The following is a 25,694-nucleotide window of genomic DNA, read 5'->3' as shown; positions in this document are numbered from 1 at the left end:
ATATACATTTGAAGGACTTAGGGTAAATAGTAAGTTACTAATGCAAAATAAAAATATGAAACTCTAATTATTGCCAGTAGTTTGTTGAAAAACCAATAATTTAGAAAATTTGTACTTTAAACAATACTTAACATGAAAAATATATATCATGTCGATTTGTATTGCAATGCGTTGCTCAAATAAGGTGCAACATACTGTCTTTAAACATCGGAAGCATATTTGTTACACATTTCCCCACATAGAAATAAACAACAAATAATTTATTTTGGAAATAAAATAGCAGAAAATCTAATGGCTTTGCTCGTTATTAGTGACGGGCTAAGATGGGGCTGAGAGCAGAGTAATGCAAGAACCACGGGCCTTTAGTGGCGTGACGTCACGTACTAGGCCCATACCTCATACGGGAGACGTGTATCAGGTATTATAGGAGGCGGCTTAGTGGTAATGCACATTCCTCAAGGACCAATACCACAGTGAAATAAGATAGGACTTGTAATAAAAAACAATGTTTATAATTTAATACTTTTTTGTAATTTAATGGTGGGTCAAATTTGGGTTATGTATCACAATTTAATACTTGATTTAGTTTTTCGTTATTTAAAAAGTCATAAAGAATTGTTTTATATTATTAAAATAACAGCCATTGTCACAGTTTTCAAGTATATTTTCAGCTTTTACTTTATTACAAGTATTTAAAGTTTTCTGTTCATTTTAATGTTGGACTTAGTTTACATTATATTTTTTTATAGTGACAGGAAATGGGTGATACAACTTAATTTTTATTATTTCCTCAAGTACATTGAATTTTTACATGGTAGTCCACAGTTTCACCCTAATTACAAATTTTTTTATTTAATCTAAACTATATAAACACTTACAATATCATCACACAATTTCATTAAACTAATATTGTAAACCTTTAGTGTACCTAAGTGTAATTATATAATGCAGATTTGATCAAATATTCAATGTTATTCCATAGTTTGTTAACCAAACTATATTTTAGTCTAGCAAAGCAGTGAGACACATTTTATACTCAGAGTGCATGTAGGGAGGCTTGTAGATGATGTACTCCAATATACAGTAAATCAAAACTGTGGCGGCGGTGTGTTTGCAACATTCTGTATACCGTCCATTTAGTTTATTCCCTCGAAAATATTGAATTACATATTTTAACGAGATAAATTTAAATTCAGTTGGAGGAAAGGATTCGTTATTATTTTGTTTACTCTGATTATTTCTAGTAAATTTTCTGCTGAGTAAATAATTTGTTTTAAATATTTTTTGGTAAGTAAATGGTAAACTTATTTCAAGAAGAGAGTTTTTCTTGTAAAAATAGTTCTTGGTATACAGATGAGTCCGACAGATCAATATTAAACAATATTTTTATACAGGATGACAATTAAGTATTAGGACGACTTTATAACTTTAAAATGAAACGAGATATCACAAACAAATTCGGCATACCGCTACAGGTAAGCTGCTTGAGTACATGGCTATCGGATGTCACTTATAAGGGAAGGCCCATAGGGAGTAAGTTGACAAAGGTTTATATTCACGTCAAATTAAAGTCCTTTATTAGTTGAATGAAATGCCTCAAATTTGAGTTTTAAAGAGCTACTGAGGAAAAAATTGCAACCCCGTTCACTCTTTAGTAAGTACACTTTACTATTGTATGTAAATGCAGCAACTAAAGCAAATCCACTCTCTTCTTATGTAGCCATGCAATTATTGAAATATACGGCACTTCAAATGTATGCGATACTTAATTTAAATATGAAAGTTATTCGATGGAATATGCAATAACAATCACTTTTCGCTTTAAATGATAGAAAATATCCATAAAAGAACTACCTTCTGATGTGATCGTTCTGTTTTAAGGAATATATTTCCGGCCCACCCGACAGTTATAGAGATATATTGACAGTTTGGATATCCTCACTTAGATATATCAACTGTAACTACCGCGGATGATAGTTATATTGACTTCGAATAAGGTACGTAAGGACAGTGTGTATGTGCTAAGGTTTATTTATGACAATGAAATTGTCATGATTGTTGAGTCTAGAAGTTAAGATAGTACAAAAATGTGTGCTACCGATTGTCAAGTGATTTAATCCGTCAAAAGCTAATATTTTAAATATCATGTTGTGCTACAAGATTCGGAGAACATGATAGAATACGTTGAACATGATGAACAACGGTTCATATTGCCTTAAGCCGCATGAGTTAATATTCCTGTTGAAGAAAGTGTTCACGTATTTTAACGAGAATTACCTGCATGCCATACCAACTTCCATACTCCAACTTAGGGTAGCTATTTACAAATTAAGAACACTCATATAAATTGATACAGTAATATTTTGTGAAAGTAGCCACACACAGTTAAGTGTTTACAGAATTACACATCATATTATTTCCTATAGTCGCTAGTAAAAAGTAAGTAAAGAAATACATTACCTTAATTTTAAGTTAATAATAATCACAATAATGTTACATACATGAGCACAAAAATTCACAGGGATTTGGATTAAATACTTTATATAATCTTGATAACCCCTAAAGTGCCTCTCTCTAAAGAGAAATACAATGTCTTAATGCGAACAGGATATTACACCTGAAATCTCAGCACGGAAATACGAAGGATCATTAGTGAATTTAAATCATATCTTTAAGTTCATATGACTCTGCAGTCTGCTATAAACGTATTTTAAGCAATATGTTTACAATTAACTACCATATTTACACAGATCAAGAAAAATAATAATAATAAATTAATTGTTACACCAATAATCCATGTATATGTTTGTATAGTATGACTGTAAAGATTTCTATTTAACTTTTACAAAAAGTTATGTGTTTTTCATATTTTAACGCTGTTTTTATCTAAACTGATTGTCTTAGTTCTTATCATATGATTAATTTACTATATTATTGATTATATTTTGATTAATTATTTTTTGACTGCTACTCTCTATAGTATATTCCAACTTAGGTTGGGCTTTTTGTGTTTTGTTAGTTTTAATGTGTTAGAAAAGTTTTTTCACCTGAGGACGGAATCAGATTCCAGATCCCGAAACGTTGGGTAATTTTTTTACCATCGTGGTGGAAAATGTCCGCAATAAACCTTTGGACAAAATAATAAAATATTGTCATATTCAAAATATCATACAAAATAAATAATATACGATATGTTCTAACTGGATGTTTAAATCTAAAATAATGAGCTAATAGCTTTATATAAAGATGTATAAGTTCACAATGAAATAATTATTTTTTCCGTTTGTTTTAATCACTTTCATATTTATATACAAAATCATATTTTATGAAAATTACTCGAGCATGTAGTATTTTTGTATAAAAAAAAACCATTGTTACTAATCAATTATAAATATTTTATGGAATAGTTTTAGTATAATTTAGTATTTTGTAAATTTTAACCCTTCAAAGAGTATATAATTAATAGGCTAATCGAAACAATCCTAATTTGAACATCATTTGAAAACATCTTTATACACTTTAAAAGAATAACAGGAAAGGTAACAACATTTGCTTAGCTAAATAGAAAAATTATGAAAACTGTTAGGTACCGTAAGGTTATTTTTTTTACGTTGAAGTTGATGAATTAATTAAAAAAAATTAAATATATTTCAAATTTGATATCTCAAAATCCCCTTTGCAGGTAGAGATCGTCATATTCACGATCTAAGAAACTGTGTTTAGAATATCAGCGTATGCGCACAACATCGTTGTATTGACTGTGACATCATTTACCCATACCAGTAGACCCGTTTCGTCTGCTAAGCTGAAAAAAGAAAATAAAAAAATCGTTAGGCCTATATGTAATTTTATTTGGGCTTGGAAATTATTTCTTAAAGAATATATAATATAATGTACAGTAATATGTTACTGTAACAAAGTTCGGTAATTACTTAAAGCACTCTAAATTAATTGTTTAATGTCTGACAGAGTTAGTGAGTTACCTCATTTGACACCTAGAAGCTTCGATCCACCGAATCATAATTGTTAAATAATTGATAGAGTATAATTACGGCAAATTTTAATAATCCTAATAAGTTTATTTTCAAGTGCAAATAATTTCAGAAATACAACCATATTATTTTAGAAGACATTATTTAAATTTAAACAAATTTTCTAAATTACATACATTTTATTGTTATATTCATCGCTACAATAATTTATTGAGTTATTCTATGTTAGGCCAGATTTTTTTTGTTTCGTTAAATAACTATTTTTAGAAGTAAACGTTTATATTTAGATTTATTCTCAAGATTTTATTTATTTAAATAGAGATGTCTTTACCTACAAAGTAAGTTATGGTAGAAAATTAATACGAAAAAATATACAAAGTAGGTGTGATGAAAAATATATCTTTTTGAAAATAATTGGCAATACAGCTTGACAAAAACTATGTTAATAGTCGTGATGGTTTCATACGTCGGATAAAAACCACAAATATTTTACAGGCCGTTAATATTACTCTTATGTTACATTTTGACATTGCAACCACATAATTTACATCACTGTGGAAATAACCCCTTTAATCCCTCCATATTTTAGGGATTGTTGTAATAAATCAATTATAGTTTTCAATATTTAAATATTAGTACAGGTAAAATAATACAAAAACACTCCATATAAACAACAAATTTGTACATTCATGAAATTTCACCCGTAAGTTACTAATAATATGAGAAATAAAGATCCGATGAGTCCCCAAAATTTTGGGCGTCCTAAGGCCCTTTTTGGGGCCCTTTTTGTTCCGAAGGGCCCTTGTTCCTGAATAATTTTGTTTTAACGTTTAAGGTCGAGTGAGGTGTGGTTTTCGATGGTTTTAGTTATTTTAAATCGATTGGGAGTAGTTTTAAGTGTATTAAACCACTCCATACAGGGTGATTCGAAATATAAATACTTTTTACGATATTTAAAGATTTATCCATAAAGTAATAAAATTAGTTACCTCCATGCTCTATATAAAAGGGGATTATTGAAAATAATTTTAATTCTTTACTACGTAAGGGAAAAGGATCACAAGGAGTAAGAGAAAATATTAAATACCCCCGTCACAGCAAACCTGCAGACTAAGCGAATTTTCATTTGCCCGATTTTCAATTAAATCTAAAATAGCATTGAGTTTAATGAATACTTAGGTTTGCTGCTACAAGGAGGCTAATAAAGTGTGTTTATAGTACAATATTAATAGCCTAGTATAAAACAAATGAATTTGACAAGTTTTATTGAGACATATCGATAAACAAACAAACAAAATCATTTTACACTATTCTACATAAGAATAACATGGAATTTTAAATTTCTAATTTTTGAATTTCATCCGTAACTAATACACTTACAAAACACGTTAATATACTAAATTATTTGTTTTCTTTAAGCTCTTTAAAATGCTCTAGAGAAAAATTGGGAAACTTTTTGTTTTGAGGGTCAAAGATTACAAATTTTTACCACATAAAACCTTGTTCCATGGACCGATTATGCCGGTTTTGTTAAAATTACTCGAGTTATCATGTTTACGGACACGTATATAACATGGATATATTATATTATATATATATATGTATATAAACACATATATAATATTTTGAGTGGATGGTGCTTTAGGCTTATGGGGTATCGAAATGAAAACGTAAAACGGTTTCGGGTCTATGTTTTACCATAAGACCTTCGGTAATAGCTTATTTTTTATATGGGAAGTTAATGGGGGATAAGTTATCCCCCTTAAGGGGGGTTAGGTTATATGGTGGGTAAAAGGGTATGGATTATGTTTTACACTATAACATAATAACATTAGGTTACTACGCAAAAATTTCAACTTTTAATATGGTGTGAATAATCTTTCAATGTGTTTTTATGCAAATCTATTAAGACCAATTTCAAATTGATATGTATTTTTCTTAGGTAGTTATATAAGTTATTTTTTAACATTTATTAAAAATTAAAACAATTGTATTAGTATAACACCTTACATTACATATTAAAATGACTTAAACTAAAAATTTACATAAACTAAAGCTATTTTTCTACAATTTCCGTAGTATCTCTCTTTACAATTTCATAATCACAATAATTATTCTCAGACGATTCATTAACAACATTGAAAACATGGACAATTATTGTCCATCTTTACCGATTTTGTCCAAGTTGGTGTTCAAGCGGGATTCCCCTTTACAAACCTTGCATATTGCAGAACAGGCAACACCAATCTTAAAGCACGAACAATGTGGTGCAAAAACACCTTTCATACATACTGACGTTTGCAACTTGTATCTTAAGTTCCTCAAAACTATTTTCAATCAATACAAGTATGGTTGTCTTTGATGGTTATGACGGCCAGGACAGCACTAAGACATCAGAGCAGCATTGTCGGTACAAGCATTTTTGTCCTGAACAATGGGAACGAGGTTTATGGGGTAAAAATTAAGTTTTCTCATTTACTTTACCCTCAAAACACAAAGTTTCCCAATTTTTCTCTAGAACATTTTAAATAGCTTAAAAACAAATAATTTAGTATGTTAACGTGTTTTTGTATGGTTATTAGTTACGGATAAAAATACTAAAATTGTAAATTTAAAAATTCCCATTTTGTTCATATGTAGAATAGTGTAAAATGATATTGTTTGTTTGTTAATAGATATATCTTGATCAAACTTGTCAAATTTATTTGTTTCATACTAGGCTATTAATATTTTACTATAAACACACTTTATTAGCCTCCTTGTAGCAGCAAACCTAGGTAATCGTTAAACGCAATGCTATTTAGATTTAGTTGAAAATCAAGTAAGTAAAATGGAAATTTGCTAGGTCTGCAGGTTTGTTGTGACGGGGGTATTTAATATTTTCTCTTACTCCTTGTGATCCTTTTCCCTTACGTAGTAAAGAATTGCAATTATTTTCAATAATCCCCTTTTATATAGAGCATGGAGGTAACTAATTTTATTACTTTATGAATTATTTTTAAATATCGTAAAATGTATTTATATTTCGAAACACCCTGTATGGAGTGGTTTAATACACTTAAAACTACTCCCAATCGATTATAATAACTAAAACCATCGAAAACCACACCTCACTCGACCTTAAATGTAAAAACAAAATTATTCAGGAACAAGGGCCCTTCGGAACAAAAAGGGCCCCAAAAAGGGCCTTAGGATGCCCAAAACTTTGGGGACTCATCGGATCTTCATTTCTCATATTATAAGAAACTTACAGGTGAAATTTCATGAATGTACAAATTTTGTTGTTTATAAAACCCTATTTTACCTGTACTATATGTGGTAAGTGCAAAGTAGGGTGTTAATTCAGTTGTACAATAACTAAAACAATTATTAATATTATTACTTTTTTTAAGCTTGTACTTGCATTTCATGTTAATTATGAAAAATATAATTATGCTAACTATACAACGGTTTAAAAAAACCCCGATACAAAATGTCCCACAAGCATTTCACTTTAGAAATCTATAATTGAAAACATTTAAAAATTTAGAAATTAAACATGTTTAACAGTATTTAGCTTTTTAACACATATTCGTATTAGCTTAAAATGCGAACCATATTCGATAAACCCCGGTTTAAAATTGAAAAGCTATTTACATCGTGATGGATGATATATTATAAAAATATTGTGTACAAAAATAGATTCCGTGACCTTTAATTGACAACATGAAAAGTGTCTTCCTTATAATACATACTGTTATAGGAAACTTTGCATAATTTAAATAGATGATCTTTTAAATAAAAGGTCAAATTGGTTTAGATCGATTAAACGTAAAGTACTTTTTTGTAAATTTCAAGAGAAGAGGCATTCATTAGTCCCATTGTCTGAGAAAGACGGATAAACTTAGACTGTTATTTACTTACTGCAGTGCAACTGTATGTCTTATTTGATCTGACTCTGAATCCAATTACATCCATTTTGTCTCGTAATTACATTCATTGTTAGCTCTACTCTTAATCGAACTTTTCAATGACTATTAAAAATACAAATTTTAAACGTAAATATAATTTACCTACGACCGTTTTTTTCTTTAATTAGCCGTTTCAGTTCGGTTCTTAGAATTGAAAAGTTTCACATAACAGCATTGTTTGCTTTCATAAAAGCATAGTTTTACTCATGTCAACGGGCCAATGAGGTTCAAGAATTGAGAGAGAAGAAGTAAAATTGTAACGATTCGAACTTCTAATCAGCTGTTCAGGCCAATTTAATTGTTGAGTGGTGCAACTAGTTGTTGGTATAATGTTTCGTTGTATCACTGTCAGTAGCAATGAGAGGTTAAAAAGTTTCTTAGAAGTTATGAGTAGTGATATTTAGTAATTAAAACACTGTAGTAGGTAAAGTAGTGTACGCAACTCGCGTAAATAGTGTTAACGACACTCGTAGAAGTTTTTAAGGCACTCGCCAAGGTTCGTACGTAAAATGTTTTACTCGTGTCGTTAACACTATCTTTACGCAATCGTTGCGTAAACTACTATTTAACCCGTACATATGAATCTAAACTGTAAATGTAAATTTAAAGTTTTAACATTCGGCTTGGTTCAGTGTTATCGTAATGATTGATTAATTTAAATGATGTAGGTGGTAAATAATTTACAAAACAGTACTAGACTTGTCATTTTTATCCAACCAATTTTACATTATACATATATATATGATTTACAAAACATTTAACCATCTTCAAATATACCTGTAACAATAATCATATAAATAAACCAACAATCCAAATACAACATACCATGATAGTCATGTTTACACACAATTACAGTGAATTATCTGAGGTTTGGACATGACGAGTCCACATACCGTCACTAATGAATACCACTGATGGGACATTCCACTACATTCTGCCTTAATTCAAACAATAAAAAATAATAGAATGAAACAATTTTGGGGTAACTCAATATGTATCTTAAACCAAAACACTATGCAACCGTTGTGTTAGAGCAACCATTTGTAAAATCGTTCTATTTGTAAAATGTAAATTCAGTAAATATTTATTTAATATATTTCCTACTCTACATGGTACATTTCATCTGTAAACCAGTAAGAAACATGTTCTACTCAGTGTATATAATGCAGAAACCCACATAGATGATGTTTCCCAATATACAGTAAATCTAGACTGTGGTGAGGGTGTATTCGTTATGTATACCGTGCATTTAGAATATTCGTACCAAAATAGACTGAGTGAGCTGAAGTAATGTAAAATTAGAAGTTGTGTTAAAACAAACATTACTGTAATTTCATGTTTTAGATTCAGACAATAATAAAAGATTTAAACACGTTCCATGATTGAATAAAAACAACATTATAAAACTGAAAGACTCGGCAATAGTTTTACTTGATAAATTAACAAAATTATCTTTAATTTGTAATGATGTTTTTTGGTTAGGCTATTTATCATTCAATCAAATTCAAACCTGAGAAAAAAATATTTTCGCAAATAAAACTAAGTCTTGTAAAATCTGATAGAGTAAAATTTTACTTGGTAATTTACTTTTATCCCTAATTTAACTATCATTTCTCATAAAGCTCTTATTTTTGCAAGCAGTCTTTGCAATGCCATCCTCACCTTAAGGTTTTTCAGGATTTTCCCTAATATCTGTTTTATATATCTTGCTTGTGCCTGTTTTCTAATCGTTCTATTGTAAACATCCAACCGATTTATTCTTAATCCAAAGAGATACTTTGTTCTTATAAGTTAAAATATAATAGACGGGGAAACTCATACAGGAGCTGTTTTTAATGCGGAAGCTTAGCCAGTTTAGTCGAAGAGCATAATTATTACAACGACTGTTTTACAATGAGGCTAATCAACGTGGTTAAAGATCTAATAATGTAATGTCTTAAGATATGATTAGGTTTTATTAAGATTATTTTTCTTTTATTGTAGCATAGCATGGTGAACCCTGTTGTAGAAGTATACGTTACACGTCATAACGTTTTGAACGAATGGTATTTTTGGCCTCTGGGGACATCAACATGAAAAAGTGAATCGGCCCCTTAAATAAGGTCTTATCATGCCATCTACAGCAATAGCTATTTCCCTATAGGGAAATTTGCTAATAAACAAAAATGTTCACACCAAAAGTGATTATTGCTAACCGGTATATCAATAAAATGAGTAGTCATATAAACGTGAAATAATTTTCTTTACATTTTTTTTACTAAATATGATTTTGTAGGAGGCCACCAAATCAAGGCAAAATATTTCATAGTGTACAGGAAACAGATTTTAAAGTAAACAAATGAAAATTAATTAAAATGAAGACAAATGTATGCTGAATTTACACGATACATTGCTAAATAACGTAGATAGTTATAACACTACGGGTAGTTAGTAATACCACTAAGTCCCACTGGTTATAGAATTTAAATTCACTTAAAAGCCTTCGTATGCCGGTACTAAGACTTAAAGTGTTTCCTTGTATCTTCATTGTATTTCACAATAAGGAAAGTTACTTTGAGATTTCTTGGGATACCTATCCAACTAAGTAATAATAACATTTCCCCAATTGAAGATTATTGTTTGTTGTTTAGGTTGTATTATTTAGATAAGCTTTTTTCAAACCCCCCACCCTGGCTGTATAATAAAAACAATAATTCTAAAATGAAATATTATTTACATTATTGGTCTAAATCATTTGACAAAATAATAAAATGTTCTGGGACTAAGTAAATCATTTGGAAATAAAAAAGTACACTTTCTCATTATCCCTTGACTTAATAACTCCTGATTGAGCTATTTTCAAGGATCTAAGAACATTTAGATCACACAAAATAAGTGAACAACGTGTGAAATAATTTCATGCCCCCTTTGACAAGTTTATGCTCCCCTTTAACAAATACAACAAACAAAATATTAATGCTTCCTTTTAGGCAACTTAAACGACCAAATAGTTTAATTGAAATGATAGTTTAGGCTATATTATTTTCTTTAAAGTTATTGATCTATTTATTATTAAATATCTTGGAGAAGATGACCCATTACGATTTGGACACTTCATGACTTTTTCATGATCTTTATCTTCCGGTTCACATACATAAAAATATTATACACAAGAAAAGTGTATGAATTGAAAAAAAATGGTTTGAGAATAAATTGAATTTATATGTTAAATAGCTTTAAACATTTCTGATAATCTATCACCAATTAAATTATCAAAGTTAAATGCAATAACATTTCAAACTGTATATGTTATTGATATTCGCTAACATCTCATTTTCTATTTGCGATTTTTTGTGGTTAACAGACCTGAATAAAATGTCATTGGCAGATACAACACACTCATTCTACTTTTACATTCTCGTTTATATTCATAGTAAATGCAGTGTTATAATAGTCAAAGCTGAAACAGAGGTAGGTTTACTATTTAATGTATAAATTTATAAGATTTGCACACAACAACCAATAACATACACATCAACATACATTTTTGTATGGGGAGATTTACAAAAGGAATCTACGTCAATACTTCTCTTAGAAAATTATGTTAGGAGCCAACCAAGATCCGAGTTAACAATATTACTGAGAGGATCTCCATTCATACTTAACTTAAAATACCTACTTTGTATGGTCGCCATTTCATCGAAAAGTATTAAATTATTAAAGTATTCAAAGGGAAAATATTGATTATAACAGTAAATAATTTTACTATTTGAAGGAAAGGTCAGTTTGGAGCCATAGAATCTTTCAAAACCATAATGGATAGGTATCCTCTAATTCAGCCAACAGGACGTCTAAATGAGTGTACGATTACACCAAGTTCTTTTGGTGGAATAAATAATTTCATTTTTAAAGTCTTATATCTTTCTCTCTACTGTTTAAAAAATACTTTTAAAAAGTAAAAAGAAATGCTAATATATTTCACTATATCTAAAAGGCATAACTTTGTTTATTGTAAAATTGACGATCTGTTGAACAATCTGCCAACTGACATTTCATAGTAGCCATTTTACAATGGAATATAAACCAAGTCAATGGCGAGGAATGGACATTAGCCACGGTGAATCACATTAACAATGGTTTATGGGGCAACGCCATCAAACTGTCGACACAATAACACATTTGTGGTGATGGAAAAACTTGGGTAAATATCAGATTTAAAAGTTGTATTTAGTGTCATCAAATTGCGTGATTACGAGTGGTTAAATTTCCTAACTAGTTTGTATATTTTGTATTCATTTATAAACATTTAACTTCTGTTAATTAAGTTAAGATGATAGTATTATTATTTGGATTTGATAATATATTAGAAATAATGAACAAGGAAAACACACGTGAAAGTATATCATACATATTTGAGTTACTTTCAAGTTCTGAACTTGGATTAATATAATTGTTTTGCCGTTTCAAATTGTGTTATAATCTGTGTTATAATTGAGCGTTATAACTTTTTCAACATATTATTAGTGTATAAAATATTCAACTGATTAAGGATTATGGAAAACGAACTGGTTTAGTGGGTAGAGGGAGATATTAGATTTTATCTAAAAGATATTGCCGCAACACCTAGGTAAGGTTAGGTTAGGTTGGGTAAGGTTAGGTTAGGTTGAACGTTGCATGTAGATGGAATATATCACAGAGGCGGTGGCAATCTGTTCCTTACCTAAACATGTACTCGTGATCAGGAAGGCTTTGCAAATATTGATATCAGTTTAACGTTGCGTGTAGATGGAATATATCACAGAGGCGGTGGCAATCTGATCCTTACCCCCAACATGTACTCGTGATCAGGAAGGCTTTGCAAATATTGATATCAGTTAAACGTTGCGTGTAGATGGAATATATCACAGAGGCGGTGGCAATCTGATCTTCAGCCTCAACATGTACTCGTGATCAGGAAGGCTTTGCAAATATTGATATCAGTTGAACGTTGCGTGTAGATGGAATATATCACAGAGGCGGTGGCAATCTGATCCTTACCCCCAACATGTACTCGTGGTCAGGAAGGCTTTGCAAATATTGATATCAGTTAAACGTTGCGTGTAGATGGAATATATCACAGAGGCGGTGGCAATCTGATCCTTACCCCCAACATGTTCTCGTGATCAGGAAGGCTTTGCAAACATTGATATCAGTTGAACGTTGCGTGTAGATGGAATATATCACAGAGGCGGTGGCAATCTGATCCTTACCTTAACATGTACTCGTGATAAGGAAGGCTTTGCAAATATTGATATCAGTTGAACGTTGCGTGTAGATGGAATATATCACAGAGGCGGTGGCAATCTGATCCTTACCTTAACATGTACTCGTGATAAGGAAGGCTTTGCAAATATTGATATCAGTTGAACGTTGCGTGTAGATGGAATATATCACAGAGGCGGTGGCAATCTGATCCTTACCCCCAACATGTACTCGTGATCAGGAAGGCTTTGCAAATGTTGATATCAGTTGAACGTTGCGTGTAGATGGAATATATCACAGAGGCGGTGGCAATCTGATCCTTACCCCCAACATGTACTCGTGATCAGGAAGGCTTTGCAAATGTTGATATCAGTTGAACGTTGCGTGTAGATGGAATATATATCACAGAGGTGGTGGCAATCTGATCCTTACCCCCAACATGTACTCGTGATAAGGAAGGCTTTGCAAATGTTGATATCAGTTGAACGTTGCGTGTAGATGGAATATATCACAGAGGCGGTGGCAATCTGATCCTTACCCCCAACATGTACTCGTGATAAGGAAGGCTTTGCAAATATTGATATCAGTTAAACGTTGCGTGTAGATGGAATATATCACAGAGGCGGTGGCAATCTGATCCTTACCCCCAACATGTACTCGTGATAAGGAAGGCTTTGCAAATATTGATATCAGTTAAACGTTGCGTGTAGATGGAATATATCACAGAGGCGGTGGCAATCTGATCCTTACCTTAACATGTACTCGTGATCAGGAAGGCTTTGCAAATGTTGATATCAGTTGAACGTTGCGTGTAGATGGAATATATATCACAGAGGTGGTGGCAATCTGATCCTTACCCCCAACATGTACTCGTGATAAGGAAGGCTTTGCAAATGTTGATATCAGTTGAACGTTGCGTGTAGATGGAATATATCACAGAGGCGGTGGCAATCTGATCCTTACCCCCAACATGTACTCGTGATAAGGAAGGCTTTGCAAATATTGATATCAGTTAAACGTTGCGTGTAGATGGAATATATCACAGAGGCGGTGGCAATCTGATCCTTACCCCCAACTTGTACTCGTGATAAGGAAGGCTTTGCAAATATTGATATCAGTTAAACGTTGCGTGTAGATGGAATATATCACAGAGGCGGTGGCAATCTGATCCTTACCCCCAACATGTACTCGTGATAAGGAAGGCTTTGCAAATATTGATATCAGTTAAACGTTGCGTGTAGATGGAATATATCACAGAGGCGGTGGCAATCTGATCCTTACCCCCAACATGTACTCGTGATAAGGAAGGCTTTGCAAATATTGATATCAGTTAAACGTTGCGTGTAGATGGAATATATCACAGAGGTGGTGGCAATCTGATCTTCTGCCTCAACATATTCTCGGCACACAACCATCACATGTTGTGTTTCACACTGTGTTGTGGAGAAAGAAACAAAATGTTAAAATGGTCTTCGAATACAAAAGAATGCCTAACAGGTGATACTTTTTGGAAACTTTAGGCCATTTTACATCTTTGTGAAGTTGTGAATTGTTTTTTGATATACAAAGATTATTTAACTTGAGAGTGTCAAATAGATAGATATATAAATCTGATAACAGTATTAGTTATTGCTAGTGGCTTGTAGGGGCAATAGCCCCTATATATATGTAATATATTCTAATAATTAATTTGTACAAATTATTTGTCTCACGGGTTACCGTACCCTAACTTGAATTCTCGTTTAAATTTTTGTATATTATAATAATGTATAATAGTTATCACATACCTGCATAATTCATTTTTGTCTGCTCTGTTTAGGATAAAAATTCAAAAGGACTCTTCATGTGGTGTGATTATAACATAAATTTTCTAATCATAATACAACAAAAGAGCATTTCCAATAACAATCTTCATGACTATTAATTAAATATATATACATTTCTTTGAATATAGACAAATTCACTTAGAAAAACACAACACATAGGGATAATGTCATCTTCCGAATTGTAAAATACTAATTCTGTAACAAAATCTCTCTGAAAACAACATTTTTTGTATAATATCCATTTTGGTCCATTCCTTGGTCTCTATTTGGTTTTATTACTATTTTAACGTCATCTGGCCGCTTTACCCGGCTAAAAGCAACATAAAGTTGACCATGGGTAAACACTGGTTTTTCCAAATAAATGCCAACTTTTGAGAATGTTTGGCCTTGCGCTTTATTTATAGTAATAGCAAAAGCTAATCTCAATGGGAATTGCATCCTTGTAAATTTAAAGGGCATATTAGGATCTGTAGATATTAGTTTTATTTTTGGCATGAAAAATATGTTCCCTTTGCCTACTCCAGTAATTACTTCTAACCTTACACTTTTTTCAGACATACCCAACACAACCAATCGTACTCCATTAACTAATCCAGACCCTAGGTTCTTATGAGCATCACTATTGAACCAACTTTTAAAACTAATTTGTGTGGTGGCATTCCAGATGGTGTAATTGAATTTATAAACTCAATTGGTATGTTCAACCTCTCTGTAGGGTCTTCTGAAACTACTTCATCATTACTGTAGTATTCCTTATAGTCTCCTTCGATGATTTGTAATACTTCTTCATTTAAATTATCACATTGTTCATTTAAAGGACATATAATTATTTGATTGGAGTAGTTTTGAATATTTTCTGGATTTATTGAGTTGCCATAAACATGTTGTACAATTGCACAATCAGAGAGAACAAAGTTATCAGGAATGTCAATTGCCGGTTTTGCCCTATTGCTCTCTAAGGTTCCATTACCTAAGCGTAGAAGCCAATCACAAAATGCTGTTTCATTTTCATTTGCACGCATGTTTACTTTCAAATGCACTATAGTTACATGTTTCCAAATTTTACTCCTCTGAAGACATTCTTCAATGATCTGTACCTTGTTAGATAGTGGCACCACAGGTAATACTTGCCTGAAGTCACCTCCAAAAAGTACTACTTTACCTCCCATTGGCACCTTGAAGAGATTGGAATCCTTACATTTCATAATATCTCTCAATAGACGATCTATGCAATCAACCGCAGTGGCAGGAACCATGGAAGCTTCATCTATTATTATAACCGCAGAATCTCTCAAAGTAGATGCTCTTTCAGAATTTACCTTAATCATTGAAACAGATGATTGCTGTACAGGTACGGGGAGTCCAAATAAACGATGAAGCGTGGTTCCTCCATCTAAAAGTAATGCCGCTATTCCAGTCCAAGCACCTGCCAATGCAATCTCACCTCTTCCTCGGATTATATGTAGAAGACACGAATATACAAATGTTTTACCACTTCCACCTGGAGCCTCTAAGAAAAACAGTCTTTCCATCGTATTACCTGATATCGCACTGAGAATTCTATCAACAACAGTTTTTTGTTCACAATTTAGTTTGGAGTACATTTCGGCACCTCGTACAGACTCTTCATGTACGTTGTAAAAATTAATCAAAAGGTTTGTGTTTCTTGGTACTGGTAAATTGAGGCTGGCACAATCGAATCCGTTTTCTCTAAGAATGGTGTCTATTTGTTGCAAAGCTGCATTTTCAGCCTCATCTACACTCATTTCATGGAAGTCCTCTATGAATTTGTCTTTAAAAGAAGTCCAAAGCATCAATGGTGATGTTGGCTCACAGAAACAACAAATGTATGCGAATAAATATCGTAACTGTTTTGGCTTTTGACTATTTTTTAATTCCTCTAAACAACGATTCCACTCTGCATCGTCAAGAAGGAGTCCCCTTGCAACTGCAGCTTCTTTAAAAGAATCATATGCCATCCCATTGTAGAATCGTAGATCATCAAATGATGTAGCTCCCCTAACATGCAGAAGTGAAATACGTAAGTAAAATCTGTTTGGGTCATTTGGCGCTACGTTGTACAATCTGCCTATTACTTTCGATCCACATCTTTGACGACGTACCCATTTGTTTGAAACAAACCTGTAGTGCTGTGGAATATCTGCATATAAATATTCACGTGCATTGAGATCTCGATTGTTTAAATCAAACCATGCTGTCAGTGTTGTGTAATTATCCACCGAAGTTTGAAGAGCATCCTCTTCATTTCCAGCACTGAAGTAAACATTGTGATACCCTTCTTCATGAACAGCTAAGCGAATTATTGTATGAGATTGTTCATGCATTTCATTTGAGTGTAGGCGCCAAATACCCTCATGAGAACTAACATACCGCATATTGGCAAAGCGGATTGTTTCATCAAAGTTCATCATATCATTCTGTACACTATTTACAAATTCTAAGCAAGCTGAGTCATATCCTTTATATACATATTTAAATAAGTATTTTACTGATCGGACACTCGAGCAAACTTCAACGTTTATGTGAGCGTTATATTTCATCAATAGATACGGATTATATGGCACAACATCTCTACTATCAACCTGGTGAACCTCCTTTTGGGCTGTGATAGCATTGTTTTGTCGACGATAAAGTGGATACCCATTGTTGTTCTCAACTGTTTCATCCAAGAACTCTTTAGGATATTTTTTTGAACATTTTCCATCCTTCATGCAAGGTGCATTGAGATTTCGCACTCCGCATGGTCCATGAATCATGTTACGAACTACAATGTCATGAAGCCTTGGAAACTCATTGGGATTAGGTATCTCTGCATAGACACATTGGTCTATTTGTGCTGGTTCACGAAATTTGGATTCTTCGTCCAGAATTATAAGCATATGGCAATGGGGTAAGCCACGTTTCTGGAATTCTATTACATACACATAAGCAATAACATTTCCAAAGACGTTGTTCTTTAGTAGATCCTTTTTCAATTCATTCAGTTTGCATCTAAATACTCTGGAAACAATATCTGGGCGATCATCTGGAGTTTCATTGTCTTTAAAGAAAAAGAGAGTATTTCTGTCCAATTAGGGTTGCATGTCATTGTTATAAACAAATCTGGCTTACCGTATTTCTGCACGATAGCCATTGCATCTTGATATCGCTGAGTCATGTTACGCGCACTTCCTTCAAATGATGATGGCAAGACAACAATTTTACCCGCAGTTACATTTTCTAACTGTGCTCTGTTCAACACAAAATCTTGCAATCCACGGTAATGTTCAACTCTGAGCTGTGATTGGTGGTGTCTTACATAATTGAGTCTATCACTTTCAACTCTTGTGTACAAATCGACAATATATTGTTGAAATAATTTTTTTGCAGCATGGATATTTGAAAATCCTACCCGAACAGCAAGTCTATAGCATGCAAATTGTAGCATAGTCAGTTTTTCACGCATTCTTTGTCTTCGTTGCCCATTGTGAGTCATTTGTGGGTCCCATCCGGGTTCTCCATTTGGAAACAATAGTGGATATAGCATTGTGTCACAATGTGGGCTCAATACTGATAAAAGCTTAGGCCCGCTTTGGCGGTTATATATTACTACATGGCGATTGTGCGGGGGTTCACCTTCTTCAGAATTGAACACTCCGGCGATTTCATCTGCGGTGGGTTTGTTGAATCGCCTCAGATCCATAGAAATGCTATCTACAAACCTTAATGCGATGCTTTGATTGCCTTCATTTGTCATAATTTCGGAAGCTTTTTTATAGGATTGTGAATAAGGGTTATCTGACAATATGTCCGATAATCGTGTCACTATTTCCAATTTGAGTTCACTATTTTCAGGTCTTTGTAGTCTAATATTGTTTGCAAATGCAGTATCCAAGAAATATAATTGTCCATATGAAGGGGTTTGTTCAATTGGTAATAAGTCTGAAATATAACGGTGAATTTGCCCCTGTACCTTAAAACAATATGGTCCGTTACCTGGTACTTCTTTTTTTGTTGCCGAAAGAGATGCAAATGCCATAGCGCTATTGTACTGTCTTATATTTTTCATAAAATGGGCATTATTAAATAGTTCTTGCAGCTCATTGTTATTTTGAGGCTGTGGTAGGTGTATTAGGCCATTGTGGCAGCATGAGTTGTAGTGTCCACTTGTCGATTCATCAATGAAGTGCAATGCACCACAATGAATGCACTCATCGTTCATTGGTCCTAAGCTGTGCAACGCAATTTCATTTAAAAGTGGTAATCTATACACAGGAATAACTTCATGTTCATCCGGATGCTCATTTATTCTTCTTCCATTTATATCGCGCCAAATCTGGCGCCTGTTGTTCTCATTTCGAGGAACAATACCTCTGCGTGGCGGCCTACCCCTGCGTGGTAGTCTTCCAACATTATACATTATTAATCTATTATAAAGTGTTAAGTTTAAAAGTGTCAAATTGTTTGTTTAAAAGATTTGATCTAGCCTAATTTTCACATTGTGTTGTTTACTACTTCACTATTTTTACAATAACAAAATAATACAAATTTTAAAAGTGTCAAATTGTTTGTTTAAAAGATTTGATCTAGCCTAATTTTCACTTTGTGTTGTTTACTACTTCACTAACATTTTTACAATAACAAAATAATACACATTGAGGTGTGGTTATAATTCTTTCAATTTATATAATCACAGCTGTTTTTACACTAAAAGACATAAAATTGGGAATATTCTATTTCAGCTTTATTATAATAGTTTACTTATTACAGTACATATTACATACTACCTTTGACTATTAATACAACTTCTGTAGCCAATAGTCAATGATATTACCATATGCTTTAAATAAAGTTAAACCACATGTTTTAAAGTAAACAAAGCAGACATGACCTAGATTCCCATGCTATTTAAATGTGAATTATTTTATTCTGTAATAACCTTTTGGTGCATAATTAAGAAAAATGAATATTTTTCCCCAAAATTTCATGCCCAGACCTTTAAAATGAGACCTCTCCCAGCTTTCTACGGCCTCCAGTTCGCTCACAATTTCATTGTAAAATTTTGGGCTTACGGAATTAGATATATAGATTGATACATTAAATATATCAACTAATTAAAGTTTAAAGTAATAAAGTAACTGTCAAGAACTTGTCTTAAGTTACTATGCAATCATGTGCAAACTTAAGATCTATTTATCACACTAGAAAACATTTTATTTCTAACTTTATACAATACGTGGATAGTTCAATTTCTGCATCTGATTTATAACATTTTTTTCATTCTTTGAGTGCAAATTATTTTATTGTTTTTAGATAAGGAAGCTTCCAAAAGCAGAGAGACCTCTAGGTCTAAGAGACATATTCTTCTTAATAAATTTTTTACAGCGGTTCTTTGTTCACTTTATCATCGGTTTTAAAATGCATAACATAAATAAATTCATAAACTACCAAAATTTTAACTAACTTGCTCACGAGCTGATTAATGAATCAGCTCGTGAGCAAGTTAGTTAAAATTTTGGTTAATGAACTCACAGTTGTAATTTTTACTAATTATTGATACTTTATATCATGAAAACCAAAAGAGTACGGTATTTTAGTTAACTGTATGTATAAGATAGCTTTTTTCACCAATTTCAATTTTAAATAAAAACAACATCTATTTGTTGACTGGCCTTTCAATCCTAAGAAACTCTTAGAAGACTCGTCCTGCGTTTCTTCAAACTTTTGTCATCTTCTTGATTATCTTCATTCAAAGTTTTCTTTTTCAATGCCCAAAGGAGCCTCGCGATCTCTTAATGAAAAAGATTTTTTCGTCAAGAACGATAGCACTGCCACAAGCCAAACAATAGTTGTTATTTTATCATCTTACTTCAGTCTGTGCTTATAACAAGAATACATAATGTATTGGTTGCAATTACCCAGTATTATATTACAGAAATGTTAAGTTATTATTTAATGTATTTTAACATAATCCGTGTAAACCATCAAAACCACCTGTATTTTTGTATCACTCGTTTATTATCAATACTTGACATTTTCTCATAATAATATAAGTTTTTAAGGATCTTCTTCTCATACCTATCAGTGAAGTATAGTTTAATATTTAAAAATTTTTTAATACTCTAATATGCTAAAATCAGTAAGTTCATGTTTTAAAAAGTCACATTTATATTGTGTGGTTGGTTAGTTAGCATTATATTTTTACTTTCATTCTTGATTTACTTTTAACTAAGAAATGCAAATTATTGTATTTGAGTTTGTAATTGGAAATAAATTCAACTTTGCTCAAGAAAACATAGTTATGATGTTTGAACAAAACCAAGAGGAGATAACCTATTACCTGGTTTATCTTAGTTTTGTTTATCACTTTACACAACCGTGTTCATTTTTCATAAATTTTGTTGCGTGAAGTATGTTAATCTCTTGACAGTATAATAATTTCTTGAATGGGTAGTAACTTTAAGCTTTTGTCAAGATGGATTTTTTTTATAGTCATTGTATTGTGTAAAATATACCAATATAAGAACATTATTGAAGTTGTGGTAGCTGCTTCTATAGCGTTGATGAAGCTAATACCAGCATGTACAGTTCGAATAAATTTGTTTCAATGTAAAGAGTAAATTTGCATTAAGTGTACAACGTTTAATTTTCCTTGAAATCCAAAAGAAGATAAGCTTACCACAATATTTGCTAGAGAAAACATCGGAACGAATAGATTGCGTAATATAGTCATAGCCAGAGAGCATATAACCTAAAATGGGCATTACCTGAATGAAAAATAATGTTAAGCTCACAATAAATCAAATAAAGAACATGTAAAAAATTAATTACGATATAATTTCTTCATTTAGAATTACCGTGTGATCATTTATTTTGTAAGGTGATTAAATTTCGAATCAATTCTCATGGACCACGAGTCTAAACAAAAAATTATTTTAAAAAATTATTTGAACAACTAACTGTATTATATATTAACCATACCATTATCGAGTACTGTTTAAAAAGGTTTGCTATTATTTTACATAGACTAATAGCATATCTGACATCATACTTTAAAACGTTTCTTTTGAAATATACCTTTGATCGAGATTCTTAATGTTTTAGTGGTAACGTAATAAAATATTCATAAAATAAAAATAAATTAGTTATAAAAATTACAAAATAAGTTAATTGTTTTTTACTTTGTCAAACTATTTCCCTCGTTATCATACAGTGTATTTCAAATCAATTTCAGCAACAGAAGCTGAACCCCGTTATCTGTGATTTGATCAGAAGTTCACGTTTTCGCCGGAGACCAAGCTGTATTTCCTAGCTCTCTTGATACTTTTTCAATACATTGTCACAGAATGCTTAAACTCTACTCCTAAATATTTAGTACTTTTCCACAAAATCTACTTAATCCAAAGACATTTACAAACAAAAATACTTTTAAGTTATTTTTAGGTTGTAATTGTCTATTTTAAAGCTGACAAAAATACTTTAACACCATAATCGTGAAAATATAACAGCAGTATCAAATAAACAACTCACACAAAAACTTGAAATTTACATCTTGAATAAAATAAAATAAAATAAAATATTACTATACAACAGAATTAATTTTGGTTATGAACATCTATAAACCAATGGTCTTTTACGGCATTTCCTTCATTCGGTTTTTTATTCCTAGAAATAAAACATAGAGGAATGTCCCATTATTGAAGTATGTGTACTCGGGATGTCCAAACCTCAGATAATCCATTGTAATTGTGTGTAAACATCACTAACATCATACATTGTAATTACCAAAATGTGTACGTTGTATTTTGGTAATGTGAATTCACATAATTACTGGAAATGTCATTTAAGAATGTTAAATGTTTTGTGAACCATTCAGTCCTTTTTTTCTGCGGAATGGACTGTGGTGTCGAACTATTAGAACTACAAAATTGTATTGTTTTAATTCTGTTTATTATTACAACTATTAAATATTTCGTTGATGCCTGAGTATATTACATCTGTGTGTGTTTTACAAGATGCATGAGTAAAGTTGTGTTAAACGACGGATACAATAAGACAAACAGTTGCACTGAAGACAGTAAATAACGGTCGAAGTTTACCTGACTTTCTCAGACAATGAGTCTAATGAATCCCTCTTGCTTATTATTCAAGTTACCACTTGTTTTAATCAGGACCAGAAAGATTTGTATCAATAAATATAAAATTACCTTCATGTCTGATTTTTTGGCCTTGAAGAATTACTCAATAATCACACTAAATCTTAAGAACTCTTTCACATATGTTGTAAGGTTTGTTACCAGATATTTTACTTCCTACTTTAAAATATCTCAGAGGTCTGTCCCACGGGGTTATAAAATTGTTGTATTGAAACAAACATAAGTTTTGACGCACAATCAATTTAATTTATAATGTGATGTGGACAAACACATAACCTAACTAATGGACTAACAAGCTGCAACATACTGTCTGATAACAAGACGCACGCTTCATTGTTGGACACGCTCAGAACTTCTTGTTGTTCTACTGAACTCTACCTTATCAGCTGTGTGGTGGTCGAGTGGTCTCAGTGACTGTTCCAGTAATCAACCCACCTGAAAATCCAGGTTCGAATCCTAGTGAGGGCTAATACTTTTTGTTCAAGAAAACTCATTGTTAAGGTTCATTTTTGGCAAAAAAATTATTGTATTGATTTTTAGGTGTAAAAAGATAGTTAGTTTGGTTATTATATATTTATTGGTCTATATTATTAGGTTATAAATCATTAGGTTAAAATATTGCTAGAATTTTATTTATATAGCCTATTTAAAATTTTTACTGTAAATAAAAAAATTGTTTATTATTAATTGTTATGCTATTTATTGTGATTGTTACTGTTGATTAAATTGGTATACGTTTTTATTTATTAGGTATTAGTTATTATTGTTATTAGTCATTAGTAATTTATTCATGTATTATTTATTTATTTATTTCCAAGTTATCCATTATTTATACTTGTTACTTATTATTCTCACTATTCTAATTTAAAAACAAAACCAAAAGTAAAATGCCTGTAATCACACGTTCTAAAGACTTGTTGAATCTCACAGATGGATTATTTTTTATCGATCAGGAAGTTATTGACCTTGCTTCAGGTTTTTATGCTGAGCTGAGATCAACCATTGCTACTTTTGGTGAGGACTCGGTAGAAAAATTGATTCCGCATGTGACCAGCTTAATGGAAAAACTCAACAACGTGTGTAAGTCCAACGAAGAAGCTCTCAGAGAAATTAATCAGCTGCAAGATCAACTGAGCATGGCTGAAAGTCGTTGTATGGACTTAAACAAAAGTTTTAAAGAAAAATCCATGGTTTGTTGTGAGTTGGAGGATCAACTTGATGCTGACATCGGTAGTCTGACCGCTGACCTGGAGAAGATCAAGGCCGAAAATAAACAGCTGAAGAAGAGGGCAGAGTCAAATGTGGACCATGAAGGCATCTTGCTGGAAAGTCAACAGAAAGTAGCTGACCTGACCGCTGACCGCCAGCGCTTGATGACTTCAATAGAAGTGTTGGAGGCAGAGATAAAATGCTTGAGGGGAGAACTGAGAAGAGCTGAGAGTCGTGCAAGGCAGAGAAGATCTTCATCCGACATGAGCCTGCTAGCGGAGCTATCAGCTGCGGAGAAACAAGAGCCTTCACTCCACACTGTTACCCCAGCTTCACTCCGCACTGTTACCCCTGCTTGCTCTGCTGCTCCCTGCACACCTCCTCGGCCTACTACTCCACACTGTGACACTTCACCTGCACCTAAGTCGGAGGAGAAGCCGGACGGACAACACAAGACATTAAGAAATGTACTTGTAATTGGGGACTCACACTTAAGGTACTCAACAAATATGTGCAAAGAGAAGGGGGCATATGTTGAATGCTGTCCAGGGGGAAAGATTTTAGACATTAAGAATGTATTGTTAGGTTATTTAGGTGTAAGTTTGTCTGTGATATATTTTCATGTTGGATGCAACAATCTCAGACGTGGCTATCGGGGGGGCCCGGGGTACAATGGGGGTCATGGGAAACGTGAGGCTCTCCACAGCATGGCTGACCTTTTGTACTCTGCCAGAACACACTTTCCAAATTCAAAATTAGTTCTGAACAGTGTTCTGATTAGGCGAGACGTTAGTTATAGAGCACTCCACGACTTTAACACCCAGGTTGAGCTAATGTGTAACAACTTCGGTGTTACATTCGTGGAGGCTAACACGTGTGTTGGCAGAGGGGATCTGGCCCGTGATGGAGTGCACTTCAGCCGACGAGCTGTTTCTCGCCTCGGGCATTTGCTCATGGATGTGATTGGGACCCTTTTGCAGTCTCAGAATGACCCACATGTCTCTGGTCAGGGTGATGTCAACTTAATGCCTACCCCGCTTTCTCCTGTACTGGGCCATGACGCGGTGGCTGCAACTGACTGTGGCCATGGCGGCAGTCAGAGTGTTGTCACTGTGTCGGAAAACTAGTCGGAGGGGGAGGTGTGGGCAATGTCAGAATTGGTCACCTAAACATACGCTCTTTGAACACTGGATTCACTGAAATGTGTGAACTTGTCCTTGATTTAAATTTTGACATTTTTGGTGTGACAGAGACCTGGCTTCACCCTGACACTCCCTCAGACAACTTCAATATACCAGGATACAGTTTGTTGCGCTCTGATCGCCACCACATTTCTGGCTT

General features: G+C 32.7%; 1 protein-coding gene across 1 annotated transcript in view; it reads left to right on the top strand.

Annotated features, from left to right (window-relative positions):
- The window catches only part of LOC128989421 (tensin-3-like), a 567,672-nt gene that overhangs the window by 62,466 nt on the left and 479,512 nt on the right, over positions 1-25,694 (top strand). The gene's annotated exons all lie outside the window — the stretch shown is intronic.

Source organism: Macrosteles quadrilineatus, unplaced genomic scaffold (assembly GCF_028750875.1).
Source record: "Macrosteles quadrilineatus isolate MER2022 unplaced genomic scaffold, UCM_ALF_1.0 Scaffold_3__2_contigs__length_128488019, whole genome shotgun sequence".
Classification (NCBI taxonomy): domain Eukaryota; kingdom Metazoa; phylum Arthropoda; class Insecta; order Hemiptera; family Cicadellidae; genus Macrosteles; species Macrosteles quadrilineatus.
This window is presented reverse-complemented; position numbering and strand designations above follow the sequence as displayed.